Consider the following 23,784-nt stretch of genomic DNA (forward strand, 5'->3'; position numbering starts at 1 on the left):
GTGATCTTGGCTTTGGTGAATTTAGAGCAGGCATGGTTTGGATTTTGTTCTCTTTTCATCCAAGCCTCGAAGTTCAGGCAAAGTAGGCTCATTTTTAAGGGGTTCCTGTTTTGACCCGCCCTGCAGTTATCTGTGGAAAAATCTGCATCGTGCCTGGTTCTATCCCTCCTGCTGGACCCGAGCAGAAATTCACCCAGCACAGTCCTCTACCAGCACTCAAAGGAAGGCAGTTTATTCCCCAGGTTTTGCCATAAATCTGTGTAAAATGCTACTGATAGCAGCTGAAACTTTGAATTCCCTTCAAGTAAAGAGTGTGCAAGCTCTAGATAGGAGTGTGGTGTGATATTATGACTTACTTTTTAAAAACATGCCTTCCCAGACCAAAAACTGCCAATAAAGACAGAATGAGATACGCTGAGGCAAATAAGATATGCTCTTTATCAATAAAAGGACACCAGATAGATGAATTAAAATATTACATTACCCAAGAGAAAGAACACGGGGTGACTTTTTAAAAAGCCAGCAATACAGGACATTTTTAACTTATTTAAATCCATTCCTTTAAAGCAAAGCAATTTGCACAATCAGAACTTGCTGCTCAGTCTGTCAGATTTCTGGCTGCACTCTCAGAGGAGGAGATTGCCCTCTAGATGTTAAAAGTTTGGCTACTCCTTCGTTCCATCCCACAGCATCAGGACAGGACACACCACACGAGTGGTGATTTTAAACTTGAGCAATGCACCCAGAGACTGAGAGCCCAAACTCAGAGGAAACATAAAAAAGTCAGTAAAAGATGGAATTTGCGTCTTTGCAGAGATGGGAAGGGGTAGAAATCCTTGTAAAGTTGCCACTCTTTTCAAGCCAATTGTAAAAAAATCACAGCATCACCTCCAATAAATTCGTTTTTCTAACCAGAAACGCCTACCTGGAATTCCTTAGGAATTGTTGCACAGAAATTCCTTCATCAAGATGGAAAAGAGAAATGAAACTGCTCAAGGGAGGTTATTTTGTCACTGCTAACACCCTTTTCCATCTGGAGATCCCACAAAGTACTCATTGCAGTTTCTCATCTCAGAGAGAGCGATTTTTTGCCATATGATTCAATTTAATCTACTTCCAATTTTCTGAATAATTGAAACACTTAATGTACAGTCAGTCAGTAATAACTGCAAACAGAAGTAATTTATTTTTTTTTTCAGATGCAATAAATGCTTCAAAAAGACTCACCACGAGAAACGGACTGACTAAAATTAATATAAAATGCAATTCTTTCACATGAAAAGAATTAACCAATGCTTTTATATAAGAAAAACAGAATATAATTGATCTTGTGTGAAGGCAAATTATCTTCTAATTTTAAAACCAGAACTGATGCTGAGAGAGTCTTTTCTGCTTCTCTTTGAACTTAAGGAAGAACTGCCCATGGTTCAGGAAGGCCTGAGCCTGACATTTCATTCTTGTTTCATAACTCTTAGAGGTCCCAGCCAAACTTAGGAATTCTCTCAGATAAGCAGGAGAGAAAGTCTGGATCATCAAAAACTGCACAGTCAAATAATGCAAACAAAAACTTACGAGGAGCTGATAAATGTCTTTATTATGACCATTTCATTACTGTATAAAGCAACTTGATTACAGCATAGATAATATATTTGTAGCCTATTTTATTTCTTTACCAGGACAGAAATTATTTGCTTTCTCTGAAAAATAAATAAAGTCTTTGTTAAGAAAAAAAAACAACAGATTAATTCAGTTTATAAATAAGACATACTTTTTAATTACATGGGTTCTTCATCTCTTGATTCTTCAAATTAAGCTGTCTAAAGGAAACATTTAATGAGATATCAAATTCTACCTAAAAATCTGTGTTAAACAGGAAATCAGACTAAGTAATCTTTTCCTTTCCTGTCTCAACTGCTAAAATGCATATTTACAAAATCTAAGTCATTTTTACATGTTATCATTCTGGTTTTGCTTTAGATTTTATGAGTTCTGTTCAAAAGGTGAACTTGCTAAAGAAAACAATGCTTAGAGCAGAAACAGACTGATACTGTATTTGTAATATTTCTAAAGCTGTGTTTGGCTGATTTCTCTGGACTGACTTAGATATATCTGTCTCACCCGTGCAATTTAATTAAAATCCAAACTGTGCTTTGTATTTCTGCCTTTATTAAAAGCCTGGGCTCAAAGCAGGGCTGCACAGTCACAGCTGGATGTTATCAATACCTGCCAATTTCTGGAATGCTTCCAGTTGCGTGGAGTTTGAAAAAGTTTGCACGTTAAAACCTTGGTTTTGGGAAGGGATCCTCTATTTTCAGACATTTTAACTAAATGGGGAATTCTCCAGCAGCTCCCACAGAGAGCAGCAGCTCTGTTCTCACCAGGGCTAAATCAGAACTCTGTGAGTGCCCAGCTCAGATCCTTCTCCTTTTTCTTGAAACTACCTCAGCTATTGCTGTAAAGTGCTGGAAATATTAATAACCGTGGCATTTAAAACCTCTTATTGTTAAGATTGTTTCACCCACATTTGCCTCTTTGTTCATCCATGGTAATTCTGAGGGTTTGTTTGACTTGTTTTCAGGACCTGGCTTCTAATTCTGAGCCAGAGTATTACTGGAATAGGTTATTACTGCACTATGTTAAAATAATTTTTAAAATACCGAACCCAAACAATAAAAAATAACCACTTAAAAAAAATAAAATAAAAAAACAAGATATTTCCGCGTTTCCAAGGCTAAAAAAAAAAAATCAGATGAAAGGGAAAAAGCAGGAATTGAAAAAAAATTTTCCTTGATTTGTCAAGGCAGAGGTAACACCTCAAGCCTATACAAATAGACAGATAATTCTCATAAAAATTAACACAAGGCTTCAAGCCTCTGCAGACAGAGAGATTGTTCTCATAAACAAAAGGCTGGAGGCAAAGTTAGTATCTGTAGGTAGTCCAGGTATTTTGACGTGTTCAACCCTAATCTATAAATTGCCTTCAGTATACAAATAATAAAGCAAATGTGGGCTCTCTTTCAAAACGCTTGATGACTAAGAACCATAATGAGGCAAATTTGGGATCCTCTCAACCTGCCAGTGATGTCCAAGGGATCAGGAGTTTTTCGAGATAAACTGTTGTATCCCGGGGCACCTCGAGTTCCAGGATGACTCTCTAAAGCCTGTTGATCTTATGCCTTTTTTTTCACATCTAACTTCTTTTTCAAAGCCGCGGAGGCTGAGATAGAGGAGGTGACAGGCTTGTTGGGGCTTGCTGCCTCTGGAGAGCTTCGGAGCGCAGCCTATACAGCGCTGCATTCCTGGGACGGGGAGGGGGGGGAGAGCGCCCAGAGATAATCTCAAGCGAAAAGAAAAAAAAACAAAAAAACCAAAAAAAAACCAAACCACCAACAAAAAGTGCAAAAGAATTTGCTTTACCTCTGTTACTGCTAAGAACCTTTTCAGAAAAGCCTTTACTCCTGTCACAGCAGGACACAGCCTGGCGTGAGGTGACCCAGCGAAACCACCCAGCGCAGAGCGGAGCTGGCTGGAGAATGAGGAGGCAAAAGAGAAAGCGGCCGGCAGGCGGAAAAAGTGAATTTTCAGTTACGGGAGATTACAGGGAGCAGAGATCAAATTCCAGCTGCGCCGCGGGGCCCGCGCTCTGCCCTCAGGTACAGGCGGCCCGGAGGGGACCGGCCGGGCTGCAGGCACTGCCCGGGGGGCACGGGGAGGAAGGAGCGGCGGCTCCTCACAGCCCCGCTGCCTCTCCCGTCCCGCTGGGAGAGCTGTCCCGCTCTTCCTCGCCATCCCTGCGGCCGCCCCCGCTCCCCATCCCCATCCCCATCCCGGGGTATCCCGGTCCCCGATCCCGGCCCGGTCCGGCCCGGCCCGCTCGCTGCCAGCCCCGCCGTGGGCCGGCGGGAGGCGGCGCCGGGGGGAGGCGGGCCCTGCCCGGGAGGCCGGGCCGAGCCGGGGAGTTTATCCCGCTGGAAGGGAACAGTTTCTCCCGCTGAGAACTGACAGCGCCAGGGCGGTGCGGGCTGCGGGGACCGTCCCCGAGGTGAGGGGGCAGCGCGGGGCCGAGGGAGCCGCGGGCTGTGAGGGCACCGCGGGCTGTGAGGGCACCGCGGGCTGTGAGGGCACCGCGGGGCTGCCGGGGCTCGGGGCGGGCAGGGCACGGAGCGGAGCCCCGGCCCGCTGGGGATGCTCGGCGAGACGGGCGGGACGGGCCGGCTGCTCGGCGGAGCGGAGGCTGCTCCGGAGCGGGGAGAGCGCAGCGCTCGGCGCGGCCCCGGCGGCAGCGGAGCCGCGGGCTCTGCGGACGGGATGCGGAGCCCGGAGCGCCCCGGCCGCGCTCCAGGTGCGGTCCCGGAGCTCCGACCGGGGCAGCCCGGGCGCTGTGTCCATGGTGCTGCACCGGGTCCGGCAGCAGCCCGGCAGCGGAGGATGCTCGGGGCGATGTCCCGCCCTGAAGAGGCGGAGGTGATGGATCCACGGATGGATGGATGAATGGGTGGATGGATGGACGGATGGATGGATGGATGGATGGATGGATGGATGGATGGATGGATGGATGGATGGATGGATGGATGAATGGATGGATGGATGGATCCGCTGCGCGCCGTCCATTCCTGCCGCCCCTGGGGAAAGCACCGCCAGGGCAGTGCTGGGCTCACCTGGCTGCTCTCGTAATGAATGAACGGCGCTTTTTTCTTCTTCTTTTTTTTTTTTTTTTCTCTCAATTTCCCAATCGCAGAAAGTCGGGGAGCCTCTCACAGCCTGCAACAACCGAGATGCTATGTTGAAATATATTGTGTCTTGATGGCATGCCTCAGGTTCGCAGGAGCGTTTTGTAATCTTCCTGGTGTCATTTCTCCCCAGGGTATTCTGCAGCTAGAGAGTGCAAGTTCCTGTGGTGTTGTAACTTTGTGGCCCTGTGTACACACGACAATACTATGCTGACTTAACAGGGATGCGTTTATTAATATCAGTGATGTAAGGCTGGTATTTATTGTGATTAAAAGCTCAGGGAATTATCAATTTCTGGATGTCCTGTGGAGTTTGAGCTCCTTCAAATCAGATGGATCAGTTATAATTGTCCTTGAAATAATCAGGGGTTTGGGTTGGATTTGTATTTGTGACTTGCTGACCCATCCTTGAACAGGCTTTTGTTGTAAAACATGGTTATAATGTTCCATTTTAAAATATCTATTTTCTGGTAGCAATTAGTCCATCACTTAATAAGTAATTTACCTTTTAAAAGGTTACTATGATTTGTTACTAGTTAACTAAAAATTCCCAGCGTACACCAAGCAACTGTGACATATGATACTGAGTGCTCTCCTTTGAAAAGGAGTTTCACATGGTGTGCTCTCGTTAATATCAGAATTTGCTGCATCAAGTGATGTGTTTGACATCATTATTCACTTTGGCTGTCACAAAAAAAAAAAAAAAAAAAAAAAGAAATTGCTGCAAAAATTGCTCAAAGATTTAATTATGAGATTACAAGAAATCACTCCTAGCAGTGTGTTAAGGCATGTGGCACAATATAAGCATGGGCTTGTCAAGGGGAGAGAGCTGAAAAAATAGTTGGCGCTGACTTTGAATGATAACCAATCAGGAATACAATATAAAGGTAGTTTTACACAGCTTTTGAATTGGAATGATCTTGGGCATCAGTTTTGTAAAATATCTCACCCACTTGTTCAGAGGTTCTGTGCTTCTAAACAGCCTTAAGATGGTCTGTGTTTTTTAGAAATGCCAAATTCCTAGATAATATGATATATTTAACATCAGCATTCAGTGAAACTTCCATTACAGTACAGACTATACAAATCATATTTTTTTTTCCTGATATAAATTTATATTTCATATAATGAATTCTGAGATACTGAAGAATGTTAAAACTATGCCTTTTAACCTTCATTATGGGACTGATAAAGGCGCCCATTATCAACAGTGCTTCTAAATCTGGCTCTTCTGTGGACTTTTTAAAATAACCATAAGTCCATTTCGAAGTCAATAAAATAACTTTAGACACTGTTTCAATTACTTTTAGTGTCATTTCCTACTTATAGTAACGGCTAATAAAATGATTTTTGAAAACAATTTTATTGTAAAAATGAGAAACTTTTAAAAGTAGAAAACTCTGTCTTGTACAAAGCTGCACTAAATAATGAAAAGTAACTTAATACTTTTTTTTTTACCTTGATTGGTGTGGCCCTCTTCAGGTTTTTTTTTTTAATATGTGGAGTTAAATATCCTTCCTAGCCCTTTTTAGTAGTTGTGAATCATTAATGGTGCGTGTTTGATATTCAGAATCTGAGTTCCTTTTACAAGCTTTTTCACGAGGATTATTCCCATGTCCTTCTCTGTCACGCAGTAAAAGTTTCCAGTGCAGTTACTCAAGAGGAATCATCCTACACTTACAAATTCTCCATTCTTCTTTTGAAGTCATGGATACAATACTTTCCATTAGTTATTGCTACAGGTTTCATTTTTTAATCACTAATAGGTTTATTCAATCCAGCCTGATATTAGATGATAAATGCTAATTATTTCACTCTGTGCTTCCATAATGGTGTGTTGTTTTCCAACAGCAGGATCTGGTTTTCAGGTACTTCATGCCAAATGTTCTTTGTGTGCCAGTTCACTTTCTGTGGGCTAACAAGAGAAAGAGTTAGAAATAATCCAAAGCAAGAGAAAATTGTTGGACTCAAGTCCTACTCCTCATGCCACAAGCAGAACTTGGGGGTTCCCATTAACAGCTCTGTTTTAAGGACTTCATTTACAGAGTACTTGGGAGAACAAATCTCCTCCTTGCCCCTGTCTTTTTTCCTGTGGAGGATTTTCCAAGGCAGAATGAAAAATGAAAGAGCTGTAAGATTTGTCTTCAGATTCTCAGGAATATGAAACATAACTTAATTCCTATATTAAATAATAAGCCTTTTGTATTTCTTTTGTCTCTTCCCCCCTCCACTTTTTTATTTTCCACAAAGGGAAGAGCCCAGGGAGATTTTTTTCAGTTGTGCTTTGTTCTAAATGTAGGGTAGTCCACCTTTTTCCAGTGGTGCTGCTTTCAGGTTCCAGAGACAAGGTAGAAAATGCTGGTGCTAAGCAAATTATCACCCTGGTACTCAGCCCTGTGGTGAGTGGGCTTGGGATACTCCCAGGTCTTGCAGGTATAAGGAACTAGGAAGGAGAAAATAAATGTGGCAACCATAGAAACATTAAGTTTCTACTTCAGCATCAGCCCTTCTGCTGCAGCATGGACTTTCCTCTTCCTCCTGCTACAAAGTTGTCAGCTCTTCTCACACTGCAGGGCAAGTTGTAATAAATCTGTCTTAGAGTTTTGCTCTTTAAATTTAGTGGGAAAAAAAACATAATAAAACAAGGCCCATTCTGCAGTCTTCCTACCTGGAAGCTTTCGCAGAACTGAAGTCAATTTGATGATGTTCACATTTTTCTCCCACTCCACCCACACCTTCCATTATATTATTTGGCCTGTTTGGCCTCTGATAAACCATTCTATAGAACTGAACTAAACAATGACATCATTCTCCAATTAAAATTCATGATACATGAACTATATAGATATTTTTAATTACCTGTGTTGCAGTAGTACCGAGCAGCCTAGTCAAGACTGGGGCCATCTTCTTACTCAAATGAAATAATTGCCCCTGTCCTCAATACTGTGTGATCTAGGGCATGAGAATGCAAAGAGCTCCCCATCTGCAACGGAGAAACAATGTAGGAGGGAGACTGAGGCAAAAAAAATTAAATTTAAAATTTCAATGTGTCCATTTATGCCCACAAGAGTAAATGATGCTGGCAGTGGTAACAGATTCTGGTCAGCATTGTGACATAGAAAGTTAGGGATTTGTGTAATAAATCTCCAAATTTGCAGCAAAAAACACCTCAACTTCTAAGCAGTGTCCTCTTCTCTTCACTTGGCAGTTTCTCAGGTTTTCCCTGGCCATAGGAAAACTGTCCCTCTTACACAGGGGAGGAGAAGGAGCCACCCCCAAAGCCAGGCTGGGAATTTCTGGAAGTGACTAGCAGGAGATGCTCTGTGGACTTGCTGAAGCCACCCCCTTTCCCTCATGACTAAGCAGATCTCCTCCACGCCATGCAGGCTCCACATTCAGGACAAAGTCTATGAAGTCTCTGAATCCCAAAGTCTACTCTGCTGGTTGATAATTAGCAATTTACAAAACACAAAGCTGCCACAGCTCTGGGGATGCATGTCCGGCGCTGCGTGACTGCTGGGGTGAGAGCATGTGTGTGGTTCTGGACATGCTTCTTGGGGATGTGTGTGTGTAGGGAAGGGATTAACCCCGTGTTAGGAATGGATTCCTACTAATCTCAGCAGTGCTGAAAGGCTCTGTGTAATTTCTGGTAGCACAGGATAATAAATATTAGGTAACATCCCAACAGAAAATACACAGAACGCTCCATGCTAGCAAAGGAACTTCTCGGTTTAGTGGAAGATGTATAGAATCTAAAAAGAAAAAATAAAAATCCCAGCTTCCCTGAGGTCAGCGGTGGATGTGCTGCTTCACTGGGATCAGGTTTGCAGTGATAAAAGTTGAGTCCTCTGTACAGTTTTCTTCCATGCAATTACTGCTGAATTCCTGCATGGCTGTGGGTTTAGCGTGCTCAAAATTGAGGGTCCGGCTCTAAAGGAATTGTGGCTTGCTCTGTGAGACTAAATGCCTGAAATTAAATAAGCATGAGTATGTGTCATAGCTAAAGTCCTTTTCTTTTTCTTTAAAACTTACTTGTAAGCAATGCCAGTGTAACGGGAGGAGTATATTTATCTGCCTTTTATGTGATCAATTAAACATATTTCAACTCCAAATGAAACGCCAACATTTTGGTGCAGACGTTGCAGTTGGTAATCGTTTATTCTAGACTTCCAATTAGGCATGAAATCTACTTTTGGTCTTCTAACAGCTATTATTATGCCATTATAAAATACTCCACCTCGTGCTGCTTTATGGGCTGCTGGAATTTCATGAGCTCCATGGGGATTGGTGCCTTTCCTCTTTATCACAGATCGGATTGTGACATATTTTAGATTTCCTTTTGCCAGAATCCTATAGCTTTTTTATAGACCTCCAGCTCCAATTCCCCTAACTCACCTATGTGTATAAAATCCTAAATATGTGATTTGCATCCAAACACCTTCAGCTGTATGGAATATTTATAGGATAAGACAGAGCAGTGGAAGTTTTCTTATTGCATCTTGTGTTTTTCCACCGAGTTTCAGCATTTACTTTGCAGAGAATTTCATATTTGCACAAAGCAGTCCTGCCCAGAGTTATGATCTCGTCTTAAACTTTTTACACAATGCATGATTACACTGCATTGCATAAAATGGGATTTTTATGTTATAATATTGCATGAGAAGTCCATAGTACTTGTGTGTTTGTTTAGATTTATTGAACAGAGAGGTTGTGTAACTGCTGTTGCTATTTGTGGCTGTGTAGCAGCAATTTTGAAGTTTGGGAGGTTTTGAACTCAGGTTGCCATCTATATACAAACAGACTGATGAATATTGTCACTCCCTGTGCTAGGGGAATATTTGAATATTGCTGTGAACTCAGTGCCCAACCATAGTGCTGTGAGAGAGATGTCAGGCTACCAAAAGACTCCGATTGTTCCACCAAAAAAAGGAACTATGGAAAGAAAAATGTTAATTACAGGCTTTAACACTCACACCAAGATCTTCTAGTAGGGGTGGTCAGAAAAACAGGTTTTACTACCTGGACCTGGTGCTTTGTGGTGCTATCTAATATGGGGGCTTGTGGAAAAATGCAGCCACTTCTATTTACTGCCTTTCATAATGTACATATTTCCTCATGATAGGTTTAGGTCCTGACTTTTTATGTCTACAGTAAATAAAACTGAGAGTTTATCCTTTCATCTCGAATGTGTTTTCCTTGGAGTTGCTGTTCCCTACAGTGGTATTTCAGCTACAATCTTTTATGCTGAATCTCAGTTTTTAAGCTTCATGGAAGCATGTTATTATGCGGTGCATTGCTAAATTGATTTTTAATCCTACCTATGAATGTAAAAAACAAGAAACCCAAATTTTATTTTCAGTTACACCCAGAGAAGTCTATAGATAAGCAAGTACAGAAGTACATGAGGGCAAAAGGTTGCTTTATTTGCTCAGAGTTTATCTGTATTCTCTAAACTTATTCAGGACCATATTCAGGGAGAAATTCTGAAGAGGCCACAGCAGAGGGTCTCATTCCCTTCAGGATGAGGAAAAAAATATAATATTTATTTGCTTTCTAGATGGAATTATGTCTAAAACAAAGTTCTTGCACTGACTTAATGACGCAATGCTCCAACCCCCCTAAAGTTAACCAGTGATAGGGGATGGATTTATTTCATGGAGTCACTAAAGTTCTGTGCTAAAGTTCTGTTTTTCTTCCCTTTTGTCACTCCCAGATGCCAACATTTGCACTTAAACTGCATATCTGAGATGTCTTCTTTGTACATCAAGGCATGATAACTTATTTGAGGTTAGAAAATATTAAAAATACTAAGCAAAACAGGCAAGTGTTTTGTTTCTTTTAAATACCCCATAGTATTGGCGATATTAATTGAGTTTTACAAATGGGTGCATATTTGAGGTTCTCATTTAGAGGTGCAGACTTTCTGAGTTTTGCCTGTAACAGAATTAGAGAATGTGGAAACAAAAGTTCAGCAAATGTGCTTTCACTTTCAGAATTTCCAGCTGTTGCTGAAGATGGTTTGAGATGATAAACAAGATGAAACTTTAATCCTTATTTAAAACAAGAGGGTTTCACATTAAATCAGTTCTCTGAGTGAAATAAGCACCATTTAAACCATTTATTTTCCTGCATTTGGTTTGGGTGTTTTCACATTTACATTACAGCTATTGCCAGAATTGCTGAATTGGCCTGGAGTGGATTCTTTAGTAAAGATCTCATCTAAACAGGAGTTGTTCATTTGAGTACAGAACAAGTTTCCAAATTGGTGCTACAAAAGTTTCAAGTCCTGAATTTAAAATGGGAAAAAAAGCAAATATTCAAGAATTCCATTGAAAGGCTCAGTTTTTTTAGCAATGGTTTCAATGTATTTTTCATTAGTAAGGCAATGCAAAATAATTTTTAAAAATCTGATGGAAGCTTAATTAGCAGTTCCTACCTTGCTTCTTTGGGTTGTTGTTGTTATTTTTAATGTTGTTATTATTAATAATAGTAATAATAATAAATGCTACTGGAAGCAAATTCCACCCCTGCTTTGCCAGCTTTTGGAGCATTATTTGTGATGTGAACTGGCCAGTTGTCCCAAAGTGGTGAATTATTTTTGTGACACAGGGAAGAGCAATTGGCCATGGTGAGCAGGAAACTCAGGAGGGTTCCTTGCCCAAATTTTGTTGCCTGATCCTGGTGTGGCAAATTTCACCAGGATATTTAGTATGTTCCCAAAATCTGCTTTAGTGTCGGGCTTTTTGCAGGAATCCAATCCCTTGGGTAAAACCCACCCTTGAAATCCTTGCACTGCTTCAGGTTTTTTAGACAGGGTAACACATCAGGTTATGCAAGCTGCATTCTGACACAGGTAATGACATTTGAGGAATTATTTTCTTAGATCAGGATTACTGATTTATTAGGAAATAGTGATTACAGCACAGCTGGCGTGGGCAGGAACTCTTGACAGTGCTTGAAGTACTGGGAAACCCTTCAGCATCAAGAACACACTTTTCCTACAAAGATATTTTCTTGTAGACGTCTTCTTGAAAAAAAAAAAAATTTGGCAGTGAAAATCATAATCCAAAAATAGAATTTGTGAGGGAAAAATAGGATATTCAAGATCTACAAGCTTAATTTATATATATAAAAAAAAAAAAAAAACACTTAGCAGGACAGTGTCAGAGTCCACAGTAACAGGTCCCATTATGAAATGAGCCTATCACTGCTTTCAATTGGTATCTGTCAATTTTTTCATGAGTCACAGTTTTGTTGAGAAGGGCATTTTTTATGCAAGGAAAGAGTTGCACACAGCACAGCAGTGCTGTGAGCTGTACATAATCTGCTGTTTCATCCTTCATGATGTAACACCGAGGATGTGGAAGTCATGTGCACTTCTTTCCATTCTTTTTTTGGTGCCAATTTCGAGTAGGTGAGAGACCAGACAAAAACCCAGAAAACCGCTGTGTATTTTCTCAATTCTGCTTTTAAAAGATAACAATAGTACCAGTGTCCTCCTCTTTCCTAATATTCCTAAAACAGAATTTATGCAGAATAGGTGGAGTAATGTGCAATGTTAAGATTGGCTCTGGCTTTTTTAATCTTGTGAAATAGCAAGATTATCTTTAATCTTAATAGAGGCTACTGGTGTGCAGTGTGATTAGATTAATTGCAGTGGTGGATTAGGGCAGGGATCTAAGGCCAGTGTGGGACTTTGGAGGCCCAGCAGAGCAGGGAGTTGGGAAAATGGGAAGAAGCTGTCCACAGGGAATATCAGGAAAGGAAATTAATTAATTAATTAAAGGAAATTTCAAAGGAAGGCAGTGGGCAGATTAGCTATGCCTGCTGGATTTCTTTATTTATTTAGCCCTTTTCATTTTTGCCAATGAAAGCATTAAAAAACAGGGGAAGTCTTTAAAAAAATACAGATGTTTGAATTTCTTTCTCAAAGTTTATAGTTTATTGTTGGAACCTTCTTGATTTTGAATTCTTCTCTCTGGTCTCTTATGAGATTTTCAGCTTTTCTTGGTTTAAGATATGCTGACAATGCCATAACGTGGTCTTTCACTGTATTTTGGCATCCCTGCTCATTGTTCTTTCTCTGCCCAAGTTTGCTCTGTTTTTTAAATCTAGCCTTACTTATGGCTCCTCTGAGAACAGGAACTGTCTGATGTGCTAACAACAAGTGACAGCTTTCCTGTCACTGGGGACAGCAGAGCAGGCAGTGAGTATCGCTGCAGCCCGAGGTAAGTTTACGAGAACAATAACTCGCCCATACCCTAAATTTGCTGTCCTGGAGTGTGCCTACGTCCTCTGACGCAGGCTGGGCAGCAGATTCCTGTTCCCTCCCCTCTCCAAGAACAGGAAGGCACAGCACAATGTCAGCAAGCATGTGGCAATTTTGAATTTCTGCTCCAGCTTGACCCTTAGACACGAGGGCAGCTCTTTTGTTGGCACTGGGGAAAGAGCTGGACTGGGGATCTCCACAGAATGGCGGAGGGAATGGATTTGATTTTTTTTTAAAAAAAGCAACAGAACCACAGCAAATTGCTAGATGTTAAAACAGAGGGATCACATCTTCCTTTCCTCCCCAAAATTTTGGAGGGAGGAATAAAGGGAGGAAAAGGGTTGAGGTGAATAAAGGAAGAGGGAGTAGAGGGAGCCTTTAATTGTCCTGGAAGGAAAGCAGGAAGAAGCAAGGAGGAAGAAGAAATTGATGCAGGCATGGTTGCCACTTTCCTGACAATTACTCCAGGAAAGGCTACTGAATGTAGTAATTATACCTGGCAATTACTCTGTGGAAGAAAGGAATTCTCTGGAGCTCAAAACAGCCAGAATGATAGAGCACTCATTTAGCTATGAATATGAAAATTAAACAAATGAATTAAAGACAATGTAGGCTAAACACTAAATGGCACTGTTGTCTGCTTCCAGGGTGTCATTTAAACTGTTGTACAGCTCCTGGAAGAAAACATCCTCTGAGGAAGAATTCCTGAATTTAAATCAGAGCAAAAAATTGGGAAATCTTCTGCAGAGAGGAGTGTGGCAGTGGGAAGAGTTACTGACAGAGCCCGTAGGATTTTCCTCCCTGCATCTTCTAAAAGCCATTCTTCAGAACAGGTTCCCTTATTTCCTTTGGTGCTCAGCAGCAAATCTGATGAAAAGGGAGTTTTCCTCTGTATCTGTGAAGAATGTGGATTATCCTAAAAGCTGGGGGTGATTTAGTGATGCCAGAATATTGCTCACTATTCTCAGAGTAGGAGACAAAGCTAATATTAATAATTATAAATGTGAATAATTAGAAATATGAATACTTATAATTTCTTTCCAGTTCTCTGCAGTATTGCCATTCTTATACTGTGGAGTCTTGAAGCAGCAAAATATTTCCTGTGTTTTTATGAGACAAGGTGGATGGGTAAATGCCTCTGCTGGATGGCAAAAGCAGGAATTCGATCATTATCAAGAATGGAACTTGTATTTTAGTTTTCCATCTCTACAGGAGTTTCTGCACAGATATTTCACTGAAATGACCTTCAAATTTGGGAATAAGAGCTTGGTGCCTTTATTAGTGCTCAGTAAAAGGGTGTACAGGAGAAAAGCATCTTTGGTGAGATTTAGGAGAGCTTTCCCACTGGTGCTGAACACCAGAGCTGTGAGAGCCCATTACAGGTACTCCCAGCAGAAACTGGGACCACAGTGGGAAGAAAAGCTGGTTCACAATTAAATAACTGAGCAGATTTGAGGAAAACCAAAACAAAACCCCAAAGCAATGATATTCCCCAGCCTCACTGAACACAAAGGCTTGAACCCTACCAGCGAGTGCTGGAATTTGGGTACAGGTGCAGCAAGTGGGAGGTTCAGTGGATAAATTCTCAGAATTGTCCCTGCTCCAGTTTTAGCTCAACTAATTAAGAGCCATTCAATCACTTCTCTGAAATAATTTAGGAGCCAGCAGGGTCCATGGATCATTTATAAATTGGCAGTTTGAAAATGGGAGTTCTCAGTTTGAAAATGGGAGTGGGACAAGCATGGCCAGAGTGGGAGTCCCGATGCCCTTCAGGTTATTGGAAGAGCTGAAATGGAATCAGCTGAAATGCCTTTCAGATTTGTTGTCTTTTCTTTTTAAGTTTCTTCCTGCCCTCAGAGCAACACAATCTGTGCTTAATGTTCCACTCCTAGATTTTTAGTTCTGAAAGATGAGTGATTTGGAATGTGGAGATCTTTCTAAGAAAGCTTGTGGCACATGAGACAGAACTTGTATATTTGGTAAAGCAAAGGTCAGAATTTCATGAAAAGAAAAATCTCTGTAGGTCATTTTAGTCTGTGTTGTCTGTTCATGTGGCTGCCATGTCAATACATAAAATAAATAAACCCCAAAATATTTTAAATTACTCCAAATTATTTTCTCATCCCTGGTGAAACAAGTTACAGGAGCTTGTGGCGTGATGGCAAAATTCTTTCCCTATTTCTACATCTGTCCTGAGCAGATGTTAGTACGATATTGTATATGATATAGTCAATGCTCTGAAAAATAATTGGAGTTTTTTATTGTCCTACTGTCTGTTCCAAGAGCCAGAGACAACATTGTAACTCACCTGTAAAGGATAGATTACGAACTGTTTGCTCTGAACATTCCTCCTGGCTCAAGTGAAAGCGCAGAGGGCAAACAAAGTTCTGAAATGTGTGCACAGGGTGGGAGAGAAGGGGGTTAGACCTGGGTTTAATTCATGGTTCTGGTCCTTCATCTGCTCACCATCTCCTGCTTTGAGCGGGATTGCAAAAGACGGCAGAGCCAAGTTGTGTGCACAAATCAACCATGGAATTTTAATTCTGTGGTAATTAAGTGGAAAGTGTTTTACACAGAAGTGTAAAATCGAAAAGATGAACGTGTATTTTAACGCCTGAAAATCTGGGAGCTGAAATAGTTGTGCCAGTGTTGGCACTATTTTAAATTTCATTTCTGACATGAAAGTTGATCAATATTTGAAGTGTTAAATCCTTTCAGCTTCGTGATCATTGATTCAATTAAAGGAGCTGAAATTAGTGTGTTTTGTTGAGACTTAAAAAAGAAATGTCAAGAACCTTTTATAGGTAACTAAACAAGTGAAGCATTAAAGAAGAAATACAGAATAAGTTATAAGATTTTTCAAAAGAATGAGACATTGACTTCTTAATAAAAATTGGGCAATTCAGAGACTCAAAGCACAATTTCTGATGAAAATTTTAATATTTTAACCTCAAATAATTGACTGGCAACCTCAGAAAGAGCATAGAGAGAAGGGAGCTCTGTCTACCTTTGCTAGGGCATTTATTTGAATATGGGAAACTAGAGATGGGGAAAGCATTTATTCATATAGGAAAAATACCCCAGCACTCCTCAAGCCCTTTTGTTATTCTTAATTAAAGAGTCATTTTTAAAGGATTTTTTTAAAAACAAAACTTGTCATTTTTAACCCACCTCAAACTGGCTAAACAGAAAGAGGGTGGATTTAGGATGGATATCAGAGGGAAAATTGTAACTGGGAGACCCTGGCACAGAGAAGCTGTGGCTGCCCCATCCCTGGAAGTGCCCAAGGCCAGCTTGGACAGGAATTGGATCCACCTGGGGCAGTGGAAGGTGTCCCTGCCCATGACTGGGGTGGGACTGGAGAATTTTTGAGGTCCCTTCCAAGCCAAACCATGCTGTGAAGTCATCACCTCATTACATGTGCTGAGGCAGCAGCACAACCACAGTTCTAAACTGGGAGAGTCATCCAGAAATGCAGAGTTCTGGAAGATCTTTTCCTGCTTTCTGAATTTTTCAAATTTTCTCCCCCTTGGAAAACCAGAGCTAAAATGGAAATTGAGCCATAAAAATGGATATCTGATTTGTTAATATCAAATCAAAATTCTCCAGTTTCAGTGGTTTGAGTAACACAGAAGGAGAGTAAGACTAAGAGTAACACAGAAGGAGGAATAAATGAAATAATGTGGGAATTATTGTGGCTGCCTTTATCCAAATAGTTCTTTGAGCAGTCGTACCAATTCCCTTAGTTTCCTACGGATATGTCTTTTTGGAATTCTTCATTTGGATTATTTTTATTTTTTTATTTTTTACAAGTTGAGCTCAAATTGTTGTTCTTTCAGTGGTGACACCAACAATGATTTCAGCCATTTGTGTTCAAACTCCTCTACATTTTCAGTCAGTTCTGGCTGAAAAAAAAGCCAAGAGTTTCCAAAGCCCTTGGGATCAAGAGAAAGAACCCAACAAAGACACGGTAGGAAACAGTGATTATAAGCTTTTTTTCTTTACAGTGACATTATCAACTGAAAAAATGTTTTTTTAATGGGAATTATATGAATCAATCTGTTAAACAAATATTGGTGCTATAGAATGTGTTCCAAAATTTGAAGTATTCCGCATTCCTTTGGGATGTGCTGGCCAACTTCTGGAGCTACTGAAATATGGGACTTCTTAGAAGAAGTTCCTCATTTCAGAATGAGGCTGGATCTGAGTATTTTACTACAGGGAACTACAGAAATCCCAGAGGGAAACATTTCCCTTTTGGTAAATCAATCATGGCGTCCAGAGCAGATGGCCCAGAAAGGCATCGAAACATTTCCACTTTAGTCTCAACTACTTTGTCAGTCCTTTGAATTTCCTTCCTCTGCATCTGAACCACGAGCTGTTATTCGGAAATTGTTTCAAATCATCAATTCATAGAGCCTGAAACTTTTCCAAGAGAATAAAAAAGCAGTTTGTGGCCTCTGGGAGAGTAAATTCCGGGGTTAATTTATAACTAAAGCAAATGTATCTATAAAAAGAAGAAAAGCTCCATAAGAAATATGTTAACAAATGACAAGAAAAAAGAGGCTTGATAAAAGATATCAGGGCTTGTTTGGCACCAGTGATTTTATGACTGAGGAATTCAATTATAGGTGTGTTGGGAGTAGCAAATCACAATCCTTTAAATTACTAATGGGAGACAAAGCTCTTTATCATGGCCTGAATGTGTTCGCATGAAACGTTCAGTCCTGCCCTCTGTAAATAAACTTTTAGTGCTTACACTATGCATCTGCACTGGCTCTGTGTCACCACAGTAAAAAAGATACTCAATGTCTGTTGAATCACTCTTCAAACACTGCTGGGTTAGAAATGATGTTATCCATTAGATTCCTTCCTGTAAGTATGGAGTGTTCGGTTGGCCATTTTTTCCTGCTGTATTTTATTACTATTATTATTATTATTTTATTTTATTTTATTATTTTATTGTTTTATTATTGTTCTGGAGTCGTGGTGGATTTGCTGGCAGGAAAGTTCAGCCTGTGTGACCTCAGAGGGCTCCCCAGCGATAGGCGGTGAATGCTATCGGCGGGGATTTGTTTGCTCTCTTGTTGGACACACGAGTGTCAGAGAGGTCTTGGGCTGGTGATGCAGATAATGACTTTGGACTTGCCCAGGAGAGACAGATTAGGCTGGGATCAATTGCAGATTAAGTCCTGCCTGGAGCCTGACACCATGGGGAGGCTGCCTGCCACCTGCTGCGGGAGCAGCGAACCCCAGTCTCTGCTCAGCCGTGGAAGGAGGAAGGGCTGCTGCTGCTGGAAATGCAGATTTACCTCGGGGAGATCTCCCTGCTGACAGCTGGGACAGGGAACTGCAAAGGACCCGTCCTGAGCATTCCAGTGCTGGGCATCGCTCCTGGAGAGCTGCAGACACGGAAACTCGTAAAGGCGGCAGGGCCCATTGGAGGTTCCCATCAATCTTTGTAGGGTTTTGTTGGTTTTGTCACTGCCATGACCTCCAAACCCTCCCTTTTTACTGGGGCATCGTTGCAGGAATGTTTTATGCACAGTGCCCACCCCAAACTTTTAAGTTTATACAAGAAGTAATTAACTTTATTTCATTGTCACTTCCTTTTCTTCTTTTGGCATCTGTATAGCTGACAAAAAACGGTGTTTGCCTAACAAAGGTTCAATGCATCACCCAAAAAGCAAAATACATAATTCCTTTTGGTCCTCTCTTTATTGACCAACAGATTTTACTTTTAGTGAGGAAATTATTCTCTCCTAAATAAGAACTTATTAGCAGTTGTTGGTTTTTACCATCATAGGCAACATCATTCAGTTTCTAGTTATTTAACTATTTCTCTTTGTTGGTTTCATTGATATAGAGGCAAAAAGCCTAAGAAGTGTTGGAGTACCCCTGACTTAAATTATTTAAAATGTTTTTTATACATAATATACAGTGAGTATTTAACCACTGTGAATGGTGGCTGGTAATCAGCCCATAGCGCTGATTCTGAGAATTAGTTTTACAACCTCCTGCTTTTAGATCAGATTCATGAAATTCCGGGGAATTGTGTGAATTTCAGAAACAAAATCTATATTCTGAAGAGGAAAAGCAGTGCTGTAGAGGTGGATATTCCACAAAGGAATAGGAATGTATTTCAGAAAGCCAGTGCTGCCCTGGTGCTCTGAATGCAAGCCACAGGCCTTAAAACTCCTCACAGTTTACTCTCAGATGACACTGGAGAAAAAAAAAAGGTGAAAGAGTCGAAAATCTTTGTTAAAATCCTGGGGTTTTTTTGGTTAATTCCCTCTCAGCCTCCAGAAATGCACTGGAAGTCTATCAAGCCCACAGTGTTGTCCATGCTGCAGAAATGTATGAATTTGTCTCTGTGCAGAGCTGCCATTGCTCTTTTCCTTATCTGTGAAGGAAACACAGCAACTCCCACTGGGGAAATTTCATCTTAACTTGATCTTAAAATAAAAAAAAATCAAGGGAAAGGTCATATCCTAATAAGCTGTGCAAATCTAAATTCCCAGGGAGCTTCAAAATGACATTGTATGACTAGGGCATTAACAATTTTCCAGCATGTATTTTTGAACTGCTTACAATAGTGGTTTTAACATCCCAGAAGAAATAGTAAAAGCAAGATACAGCTGGCAAGATCCAAGATCCGGCTGAGCGCTGTGATTCACAGCACATGGCCCATTGATAATCCAGGGGAGCTGACAGAGTGGAATTGGCAACTTTCTCTGCTTTCATTGAGATGGAAATCTCGGGAGGAAGCTTTTTATTGCTCCCTCGATGTATTACTGTGATGGCAGGATCAATAGTTTGCGCTTTTCCCCCAGTCTCAGATTACGGAGCAGCGATTCCCTCAGATTGCCCGAGGAAGGAGGAGGTTCTGTGTGGTACCTGCATGGCCTGAATGTCTGTGTTGGTGGAGATTTTGGATTGGTATGGTCAGGTATTAACCAGGAGGCCCAGCATTCCTGTTCCAAGCAGATGCTGCCGTTGCTGTCCTGCAAAAGGTAAATTAAGTGCACTGGTAGAAATTTTACAGCCAGGTTCAAAGGAGCCAGTGTTTGTCTCCAAATCATCTTGTCTGACTCAGCGGCCATATATAGAGAAAGCTGTAAAAAATAATCCATAGGTTTGAAATGAACCAAGTCCAGTAGCAGATTACACCAGAAGCAGTTCAGAAATCAGACTGAGACCAATTTCTGATCGTATTGGTCCTGCACACCACGCCACAGAGGTTTCAGCAGCCCAAACCTTGTGCTGGGAAGGTGTGCCATGAGCTTAACACTGACTGCTTGGAGCCCAGTGAAAACCAGTCTGCTTTACAAATATTCTGTTGTTTAGCCTAATTTGTGATGCTGTACTGATGGCAGAGAGTGAAGGTGAGAGATCAAAACCAGGCTCTAAATTGACAAATCTGCCAGTTAGGGTGGGTGGAATGAAATGAAATTATGGTTGTGTTTATTTCCATGCTGGTCAGGTCCCTCTACACCAGAAGGTGAAGAGTCACCAAAGCTGCTGCAAAAGCATTCCTCAGTTTGTAGAGACTGCAGGGATAAGGTTTAAAGCAGATGTTCTCACCTTTGTTAGCAAAGGACAGGAAGGGAAGGGTGTGGGAAGCATTCAGCTCCTGGAGACCCCTTCTGATATCATGGATTGGAGGTGATCCCAAAGGTTCCAGGGAGAGTTTTGCATCAGGAGTATCTTACCCTGATATTCAGTGCTTTGTTGCAATCCACCACACTGGATGGAATCCAGATGTCCCTTCACAATTTGCTTTTTGGTGATATTCTCAATAGTTCTTTAATATGATTCTTTTTAAACACAGCTGGATCTTTAAAGAGATGGACCATCAGCACACAGAAATTTGTAACTATTGAGATTTGCTTGGCAAGAAAAGAAAACTGAGAACAGTAAAAAGTCACCCTCAGTCTACATCAGAGCCACACGCTGAGCTGTTCACACGCCTGCTTGAGGGGTTACAAAAAGTCACAGCTATGACTTTTAGTTCCTCACACCAAACTTGCTTGCCTAGAAGAGGAATCTCCTTAAAAGAAAAATGGGGGTATGAAAGCAATCATTTATTGCAAAGCTAACCATCGGCATTCTGGCCCTATTGAAGCTAAATTGCTGATTTCAAAATAAACCAGTCCGCTTATCAAATATCCCAGAGCCTATGGGCAAAATTGCAGCGTGTGATTTGTGGTTTGTGTGTGAGAATGGCATATGTATTTAGATTAAAGAAATATCATTACATGTAATTATTCAAAACAGCACTTATGTGGAAGTTAATTCATATATTTTTCAGTGGAAAAAAAAAAGGCAAGAAATTAGCTATCAATGTTATCAATCATAGTACTTAACTGCACATTTTTGGCTTGAATTGTGGTGTATCCTTCTATTTATCACAACATGAAACTGAAGGATTTGCTGTTAGCTGCCCTCTTAGATTCCTTGCAGAAGAAATTCCTACAGCAATTTAAATATAGCAAAAACCAAGATGATGACAAGAACACATGACAGAGAAAGGAACTGAAATTTTCTCAGTCTCTTTCTTCCCCTCTTTTTAATGCTGTTAAAATTTAACACATCTGCTTCGCCGGTACCACTATTGTTAATGTTGCATAACCCTATAATTATTAATCTTTCTGAAACACTGTTAGAACTTGATTATACACTTTTCTCCTCAAGTGAAAGCAGCAAATGCTGTCAAAGACAGGATGGCAGTTCAGATTTTTAATGAAATCAGGTGAGTTTCCATGAGCTGGGATCTCTGGACAGTTGTCATCTCATATTCAGAGCTTCAGAGGATTCCAAATCCACGGGAGCAGAGGTGGCTGAGGCACACCGTGATCTTCTGATGCTCCGCTCTCTCCACAACACTTCCATGCAAAATACAAAGTGCAGGGGCTTTACTGCTCCAGTCAAGCATTGGTAGATTCTTTCCAGCTGCAAACAAATCTCCAAAAATGACTAGTTAGGGTGAGCTGCTAAAAATAGCAGAATTGTGAAATTAAGACCGTAAATAGCTTTCTCCTGAACTGTTCTTAGCCATGGATCCTCCGCTTTCCCTTTGTGTCCTCAAGTGATGTCATTTTAACCCCTGAATAGTTCTTGTCAAAAATAGCAAGTCCAGTTTCCATCTTCCTTGAACAGGATGAGTGGGACAGTGACAGTGTCCCTTGCCCCATGCTGGCACTCTGGGTTGAAGATCACCAATATTAAGAAGAATAACATCACCTGTGGTTTTTTAAACATTTGGTTTATTGCAGAGGCACAGAACAGTAGCAAAAGCCATGGAATTCTGTTTCTTGGCAGACACAGCTATTTAAACATGTATTTAAGCAGGTATTTAAACAAATGTGAACGCAAAGAGCCCCTGCTCTGGGGATGAGGGACACTTCCAGGCAGCTCACAAGTGTGGAATCGCTTTCCACACCTTGGCAGGTGAAAATGTTTGTTCCTTCTTGGCCCAAGCAAGGCAATTTCCACAGGGGTTCTGGAAAAATGTTACTTCAAAATAGGTTGACAAAAGTAGGAACAAATCATATCAGACATATTCTTAGGATATTAATCAGGGAGGGAAAGAATAACCCAACAGAAAATAAGATCAAAGGAATTTCTTCTTTTTAGATTTCAGACACATTATAAAATCCAAAGCATGCCAGATGCCTTTTTAGAAAATACAGTAGGTTTTTGAAACTGTAACAAAGTCAGAACTTTGTAGAATTTCACATTAATGTATCATTATGCAGGTTATATTTAAGTTCTTTTTGAAGTGCATTAATGATTTTAAATTAAATAAAAGATGAAATCGTGTTCTTTCCCCACAAATATTTTGTCTTTTTTATTGTTATAAAAGGGCTGCAGGGGGAATATTCATCTTTTAGTTCAGGTTCAGACAGTGCTTCTTCCATTGTGTCTTCAGTAAGTTACTTCTGTGTTCTGAACAGAATGGTATCTTGGGTTTTTTTTCCCTTGGAAAGTACATTTGGAAAAGAATTCAGTATTTCCATCAGTTCTGTGCTGTGTTGGGGGGGGCTTTTCTCAGAAAACTGTGAGGGGTGGGTGGCAGGAGGATTCAAGTCCCCTTCTTTAATTATCACCTAAAGTTGAGCTGCTCATCCCCTGTCTGAGTCATGGGTTGTGGTGTTTTCTTTTTGAGTGGTAGAGGGAGTTGAGTTTATCAGTTTCAGAGGGCAGGAACAAAAATTACATCACTGAAAATAATTTGATTTGCCCAATGTGTAATGTGACATCCAGAACTACCTTGGAGTTTGGGAAACTGGGAAACTGTTGGCCCGTAAATTTACAATATTAACCCATTTTAGTTAGTTTAGAGCTCAAGATAAAGCAGTTCTGTTCTGGAGCTTTCTGGTATCATTATTTCACAGTAACTCAGATCCTGGGCGCTGGATCTGAGGCTGTTTGGGTTTGGTTTTTATTCCTCTGCTCAGTAATTACTTTACTTTTATATTTACTTATATTATATTTAGTTTTAAAGCTAAGTAATTAGCTTTAAGTACCAGTTTGCACAAAGCTTTTCTGAAATATGTAAACAGAAAAATCCTAATGAAATTCCTCTATTTTTTGCTGAAAGTTAGAAATACAATAACACGAAAGGAGATACGTTGGTGATAACTTAATTCCCAGGTTTTATACTGGATGCTTTAGTATTCTTTCTCCCATTTTTTATTATTTAGTCAAACACAGGCTTTAAAATCAATAATAACAATTCTCAATGTTTAATTTCCTTCAGAAATTTCCCACCTATTTTTCTTC

General features: G+C 40.6%; 1 protein-coding gene across 2 annotated transcripts in view; it reads left to right on the top strand.

Moving 5' to 3' along the window:
• Nucleotides 1–3,953: 3,953 nt before the first annotated feature.
• The window catches only part of PPARG (peroxisome proliferator activated receptor gamma), a 52,284-nt gene continuing 32,453 nt past the window's right edge, over nucleotides 3,954–23,784 (top strand). Inside the window, exon 1 of one of the 2 annotated variants that reach the window (XM_005531810.3) lies at nucleotides 3,954–4,042. The gene's annotated coding sequence lies outside the window, so the exon portion shown is untranslated. Of the gene's footprint in view, nucleotides 4,043–16,949; nucleotides 16,970–23,784 lie in introns of those variants that run through there. The other variant, XM_088061820.1, reaches the window with a different exon arrangement.

Source organism: Pseudopodoces humilis, chromosome 13 (assembly GCF_049639895.1).
Source record: "Pseudopodoces humilis isolate 2021_Gansu_Grassland_sample_001 chromosome 13, ASM4963989v1, whole genome shotgun sequence".
NCBI lineage: Eukaryota > Metazoa > Chordata > Aves > Passeriformes > Paridae > Pseudopodoces > Pseudopodoces humilis.